The sequence below is a fragment of the Triticum dicoccoides genome, chromosome 3A (genome assembly GCF_002162155.2).
Source record: "Triticum dicoccoides isolate Atlit2015 ecotype Zavitan chromosome 3A, WEW_v2.0, whole genome shotgun sequence".
Taxonomy (NCBI): Eukaryota; Viridiplantae; Streptophyta; class Magnoliopsida; order Poales; family Poaceae; genus Triticum; species Triticum dicoccoides.
Window position 1 is genome coordinate 195,921,569 of NC_041384.1, and position 7,903 is coordinate 195,929,471.

Here is a 7,903-nt window from a genome sequence, read left to right on the forward strand (position 1 = left end):
GGGGGGGCTCCCCTACCCTCATTGACCACCTCGTGGCTTTCTTGACGGAGGGTCCAAGTCTCCTAGATCTTATCTGATGAGAAAATCACGTTTCCGAAGGTTTCATTCTGTTTGGACTCCGTTTGATATTCCTTTTCTTCGAAACCCTAAAACAGGCAAAAACAACAATTCTGGGCTGGGCCTCCGGTTAATAGGTTAGTCCCAAAAATAATATAAAAGTGGAAAATAAAGCCCAATAATGTCTAAAACAGTAGATAATATAGCATGGAGCAATCAAAAATTATAGATACGTTGGAGACGTATCAAGCATCCCCAAGCTTAATTCCTGCTCGTCCACGAGTAGGTAAATGATAAAAATAAATTTTTTGATGCAGAGTGCTACTTGGCATAATTTTAATGTAATTCTTCTTAATTGTGGTATGAATATTCAGATCCGAAATATTCAAGACAAAAGTTCATATTGACATAAAAATGATAATACTTCAAGCATACTAACTAAGCAATTATGTCTTCTCAAAATAACATGGCCAAAGAAAGTTCATCCCTACAAAATCATATAGTTTAGTCATGTTTCATTTTCATCACACAAGAATGCTATCATCATGCACAACCCCAATGACAAGCCAAGCAATTGTTTCATACTTTAGTAATCTCAAACCTAGAAACTTTCACGCAATATATGAGCGTGAGCCATGGACATAGCACTATGGGTGGAATAGAATATAATGAGGGGGTTATGTGGAGAAGACAAAAAGGAGAAAGTCTGACATCAACGAGGCTAATCAATGAGCTATGGAGATGCCCACCGTTTGATGTTAATGCAAGGAGTAGGGATTGCCATGCAACGGATGCACTAGAGCTACAAATGTATGAAAGCTCAACAAAAGAAACTAGTGGGTGTGCATCCAACTTAATTGCTCACGAAGACCTAGGGCACTTGAGGAGGCCCATTGTTGGAATATACAAGCCAAGTTCTATAATGAAAAATTCCCACTAGTATATGAAAGTGATAACATGAGAGACTCTCTACTATGAAGATCATGGTGCTACTTTGAAGAACAAGTGTGGTAAAAGGATAGTAACATTGTCCCTTCTCTCTTTTTCTCTCATTTTTTGGGCCTTTTTTTGTATGGCCTTTCTCTTTTTTTGCGTCCTTCTCTTTTTTATGGCCTTTTTTATTTATTCCTCACTTGGGATAATGCTCTAATAATGATGATCATCACACTTCCATTTATTTACAACTCAATGATTACAACTCGATAGTATAACAAAGATGACTCTATGTGAATGCCTCCGGCGGTGTACCGGGATATGCAATGAACCAAGAGTGACATGTATGAAAGAATTATGAACGGTGGCTTTGCCACAAATACTATGTCAACTACATGATCATGCTAAGCAATATGATAATGATGAATGTGTCATGATGAACGGAATGATGAAAAGTTGCATGGCAATATATCTCGGAATGGCTATGGAAATGCCATAATAGGTAGGTATGGTGGTTGTTTTGAGGAAGATATAAGGAGGTTTATGTGTGAAAGAGTGTATCATATCACGGGGTTTGGATGCACCGGCGAAGTTTGTGCCAACTCTCAATGTGAGAAAGGGCAATGCACGGTACCAAAGAGGCTAGCAAGGATGGAAGGGTGAGAGTGTGTATAATCCATGGACTCAACATTATTCATAAAGAACTCACATACTTATTGCAAAAATCTACAAGTCATCAAAAACCTCGGCACTACGTGCATGCTCCTAGGGGGATAGATTGGTAGGAAAAGACCATCGCTCGTCCCCGACCGCCACTCATAAGGAAGACAATCAAATAACACCTCATGTTTCAAATTTGTTGCATAACGTTTACCATACGTGCATGCTATGGGACTTGCAAATCTCAACACAAGTATTTCGCAATTTCACAACTACTCAACTAGCATGACTTTGATATTATTACCTCCATATCTCAAAACAATCATCAAGCATCAAACTTTTCTTAGTATTCAACACACTCATAAGAAAGTTTTATTATTAATTTTGCATACCAAGCATATTAGGATTTTAATAAAATTACCATGCTATTAAGACTCTCAAAATAATCTAAGTGAATCATGAGAGATCAATAGTTTCTATAAAACAAATCCACCACCATGCTCTAAAAGATATAAGTGAATCACTAGAGGAAAACTATAAAGCTAGAAAGATATAAGTGAAGCACATAGAGTATTCTATCAATTTCCAAATCATGTATGGCTCTCTCAAAAGGTGTGTACAGCAAGGATGATTGTGGTATACTAACAAGCAAAGACTCAAATCATAAAATATGCTCCAAGCAAAACACATATCATGTGGTGAATAAAAATATAGCTCCAAGTAAAGTTACCGATAGAAGTAGACGAAAGAGGGGATGCCTTCCGGGGCATCCCCAAGCTTTGGCTTTTAGGTGTCCTTAGATTATCTTGGGGGTGCGATGGGCATCCCCAAGCTTAGGTTCTTGCCACTTCTTGTTCCATAATCCATCAAATCTTTACCCAAAACTTGAAAACTTCACAACACAAAACTTAAAGTAGAAAACTCGTGAGCTCCGTTAGCGAAAGAAAACAAAAGACCACTTCAAGTTACTGTAATGAACTCATTCTTTATTTATATGTGTGTTATACCTACCGTATTCCAACTTCTCTATGGATTATAAACTATTTTACTAGCCATAGATTCATCAAAATAACCAAACAACACACGAAAAACAGAATCTGTGAAAAACAGAACAGTCTGTAGTAATCTGTAGCTAGCACAAGATCTGGAACCCCAAAAATTCTAAAATAAATTTCTGGACTTGAGGAATTTATCTATTAATAATCTTCAAAAATAATTAACTAAATAGCACTTTCCAAATAAAAATTACAGCAGTTCTCGTGAGCACTAAAGTTTCTGTTTTTTTACAGCAAGTTCAACAAGACTTTCCTCAAGTCTTCCCAACGGTTCTACTTGGCACAAACAATAATTAAACACAAAAAACACAACCAAAATAGAGGCTAAACAATTTATTTATTACTAAACAGGAGCAAAAAGTGAGGAATAAAAATAAAATTGGGTTGCCTCCCAACAAGCGCTATCGTTTAACGCCCCTAGCTAGGCATAACAAGCAAGAATAGATCTAGGTATTGCCATCTTTGGTAGGCAATTCTTAAATGATGCATCTATTTCCCTTAGGAATTTCTTTCTTTCTAGTGATTATCAAACTCTTAGGCACAAGATCAAAAAATTCATTTGTAGCAATTGGTTCCTTAATGATAGCAAAAAGATTGGATGAATACTTATAGATTTAAGATCCACAGTTTCCTTACTAGATGATTCACCCTTATTTTTAGGAACATACATAAGCTTGGCAATTTTAGTAGGAGGACATGGAGTACTCTTTACGGAAGAAAAGGCGGTTCCCATGTTTGTAATGATACCCTCAAGTTTATCAATTCTAGTAGAATCTAAGTTTATCTTCTCATTAACTATGGGTTCCTTTTCCTTAATATTTTTCAAAGTCATTCCTACCTTAGATCCATATTGAGTAATTTGATTGTGGACCTTTTTGTCTAGATTTTCAATCAATTCAATAGTAGCAACTTTATTTTCAATAATTTCAAGTCTTTGCATAACATGCTCCAAAGTTAACATAGTTCCATTAACCAAAAGAGGTGATGAGCCAAATAAATCTAACATAGCATTATAAGAATCAAAAGTATGGCTACCCAAGAAATTCCCTCTGGTAATGGTATCAAGGATATATCTATACCAAGGATTAACACCTACATAAAAATTGCGGAGAAGAACTGAAGTAGATTGCTTCCTGGTAGATCTATTTTGAGCATTGCAAATTATATACCAAGCATCTTTTAGATTTTCTCCCTCCCTTTGCTTAAAATTTAGAACTTCATTATCGGGAGACAATGGAGAAGATATGAGACTAGCCATGACGATAAGCAAATAAACTAACACACGAGCAAACAAAGAGCAACGGGCAAAAGAGGCAAATAGAGAGCAAGGATAAAACAATTGCTTGGCTTGTCATCGGGGTTGTGCATGATTTAAATATTTTGTGTGGTGAAGATAGAGCATAGCCAGACTATATGATTTTGTAGGGATAACTTTCTTTAGCCATATTATTTTGAGAAGACACAATTGCTTTGTTAGTATGCTTGAAGTATTATTATTTTCTATGTCAATATGAACTTTTGTCTTGAATCTTTCGGATCTGAATATTCATACCACAATTAAGAAGAATTACATTAAAATTATGCCAAGTAGCACTCCGCATCAAAAATTCTGTTTTTATCATTTGCCTACTCAAGGACGAGCAGGAATTAAGCTTGGGGATGCTTGATACGTCTCCAACATATCTATAATTTTTGATTGCTCCATGCTATATTATCTACTATTTTGGACAATATTGGGCTTTATTATCCACTTTTATACTATTTTTGGGACTAACCTATTAACCGGAGGCCCAGCCCAAAATTGCTGTTTTTTTGCCTGTTTTAGGGTTTCGAACAAAAGGAATATCAAACGGAGTCCAAATGGAATGAAACCTTCGGGAACGTGATTTTCTCACCGAATACAACTCATGAGACTTGGACCCTACGTCAAGGCACGTAACAGGAGGCCACGAGGTAGGGGGGCGCGCCCTACCCTACTAGGCGCGCCCCCACCCTCGTGGGCCCCTTGTTGCTCCACCGACGTACTTCTTCCTCCTATATATACCCACGTACTCCCAAACGGTCATATACGGAGACAAAACCCTAATTCCACCACTGTAACTTTCCATATCCACGAGATCCCATCTTGGGGCCTGTTCTGGAGCTCCGCCGGAGGGGGCATCGATCACGGAGGGCTTCTACATCAACACCATAGCCCCTTCGATGAAGTGTGAGTAGTTTACTTCAGACCTACGAGTCCATATTTACTAGCTAGATGGTTTCTTCTCTCTTTTTGGATCTCAATACAATGTTCTCCCCCTCTCTTGTGGAGATCTATTCAATGTAATCTTCTTTTTATGGTGTGTTTGTCGAGACCGATGAATTGTGGGTTTATGATCAAGTCTATCTGTGAATAATATTTGAATCTTCTCTGAATTCTTTTATGTATGATTGGTTATCTTTGCAAGTCTCTTCAAATTATCAGTTTGGTTTGGCCTACTAGATTGATCTTTCTTGCAATGGGAGAAGTGCTTAACTTTGGGTTCAATCCTGTGGTGTCCTTTCCCGGTGACAGTAAGGGCAGCAAGGCACGTATTGTATTGTTGCCATCGAGGATAACAAGATGGGGTTTTCTTGATATTGCATGAGTCTATCCCTCTACATCATGCCATCTTGCTTAAGGCGTTACTTTGTTGTTAACTTAATACTCTAGATGCATGCTGGATAGCGGTCGATGAGTGGAGTAATAGTAGTAGATGCAGGAAGGAGTCGGTCTACTTGTATCGGACGTGATGCCTATATACATGATCATACCTAGATATTCTCATAATTATGTTCAATTCTGTCAATTGCTCAACAGTAATTTGTTAACCCACCGTAGAATACTTATGCTCTCGAGAGAAGCCACTAGTGAAACCTATGGCCCCCAGGTCTATCTTTATCATATCAATCTCCTACTACTTAGTTATTTACTTTGCTATTTACTTTGCCTTTATTTTACTTTGCATCTTTATCATAAAAATACCAAAAATATTATCTTTATCATATCTATCAGATCTCACTCTCGTAAGTGGCCCTATAGGGATTGACAACCCCTATTTGCGTTGGCTGCGAGGATTTATTTGTTTGTGCAGGTACGAGGGACTTGCGTGTAGCCTCCTACTGGATTGATACCTTGGTTCTCAAAAACTGAGGGAAATACTTACGCTACTTTGCTACATCATCCCTTCCTCTTCGGGGAAAACCAACGCAGTGCTAAAAGAGGTAGCAAGAAGGATTTCTGGCGCCGTTGTCGGGGAGGTCTACGCAAAAGTCAACATACCAAGTACCCATCACATACCCTCATCTCCCGCATTACATTATTTGCCATTTGCCTCTCGCTTTCCTCTCCCCCCAATTCACCTTTGCCGTTTTATTCGCCCTCTCTCTCTATTTTCCCTTTTTGTCTGCTTGCTTTTTGTTTGCTTGTGTGTAAGTTTGCTTGCTTGCCGTTATGGCTAGTCCCTTATCTTCTCCGTTGTCTCCCGAGAATGAAATTATAAATTTTAAGCAAAGGGAGGGTGAAAATCTAAAAGATGCTTGGCATAGAATTTGCAATGCTCAAAATAAATCTGCTAGGAAGCAATCTACTACCATTCTCCTTCGCAATTTTTATGTAGGCTTTACTCCTTGGCACTGTTATGTTCTTGATACTATTACCGGAGGGATTTTTTTGGGTAGCCATAATTTTGATTCTTATAATGCTATGTTAGATTTATTTGGCTCCCCCCTCTTTTGGTTAATGGAACTATATTAACTTTGGAGCATGTAATGCAAAGGCTTGAAATTATTGAAAATAATGTTGCTACCGTAGAGTTAATTGAAAATTTGCATAAAAAGATCCACAGCCGTATCTCTCAATATGGATCTAAAGTAGGAGTTACTTTGAAAGATATTAAAGAAAAGGAACCCATAGTTAATGAGAAAATAAATCACGATTCCGTTAGGATCGATAAACTTGAGAATATTATTACCAACTTGGGAACTGCTTTTTCTTCCGTAAAGAATACTCCAAGTCCTTCTACTAAAGTTGCCAAGCTTATGTACGTTCCTAAAAATAAGGGTGAATCATCTAGTAAGGAAAATGCGGATCTCAAATCTATAAGTGTTCATCCCAATCTTTTTGCTATCATTATGGAACCATTTGTTACAAATGAATTTTTGGATCTTGTGCCTAAAAGTTTGATAATTAATAAAAATAAAGAAATTCTTAAAGATGGTAGATGCCTCATTGAAGAATTTCCTACCAAAGATGGCAATACCTAGATCTATTCTTGCTTGTTATGCCTAGCTAGGGGCGTTAAACAATAGCGCTTGTTGGGAGGCAACCCAATTTTATTTTTATTCCTTGATTTTTTTCTCCTGTTTAGTAATAAATAAATTATCTAGCCTCTGTTTTCGTTGTGTTTTTGTGTTTAATTAGTGTTTGTGCCAATTAGAACCGTTGGGAAGACTTGGGGAAAGTCTTGTTGAACTTGCTGTAAAAAACAGAAACTTTAGCGCTCACGAGAACTGCTGTCATTTTTATTTGGAAAGTGCTATTTAGTAAATTATTTTTGCAGATGATTAATAGATAAATTCCTCAAGTCCAGAAATTTATTTTAGAATTTTTGGGGTTACAGATCCTGCGCTAGCTACAGATTACTACAGACTGTTCTGTTTTTGACAGATTCTGTTTTTCGCGTGTTGTTTTCTTATTTTGAGGAATCTATGGCTAGTAAAGTAGTTTATAAACCATAGAGAAGTTGGAATACAGTAGGTATAACACCCATATAAATAAAGAATGAGTTCATTACAGTACCTTGAAGTGGTGTTTTGTTTTCTTTCGCTAACGGAGCTCACGAGATTTTCTACTTTAAGTTTTGTGTTGTGAAGTTTTCAAGTTTTGGGTAAAGATTTGATGGATTATGGAACAAGGAGTGGCAAGAGCCTATTCTTGGGGATGCCCATGGCACCCCCAAGATAATCTAAGGACACCTAAAATCCAAATCTTGGGGATGCCCCGGAAGGCATCCCCTCTTTCGTCTACTTCTATCGGTAACTTTACTTGGAGCTATATTTTTTATTTACCACATGATATGTGTTTTGCTTGGAGCGTCTTGTATTATTTGAGTCTTAATCATCCTTGCTGTACACACCTTTTGAGAGAGCCATATACGATTTGGAATTTGTTAGAATAC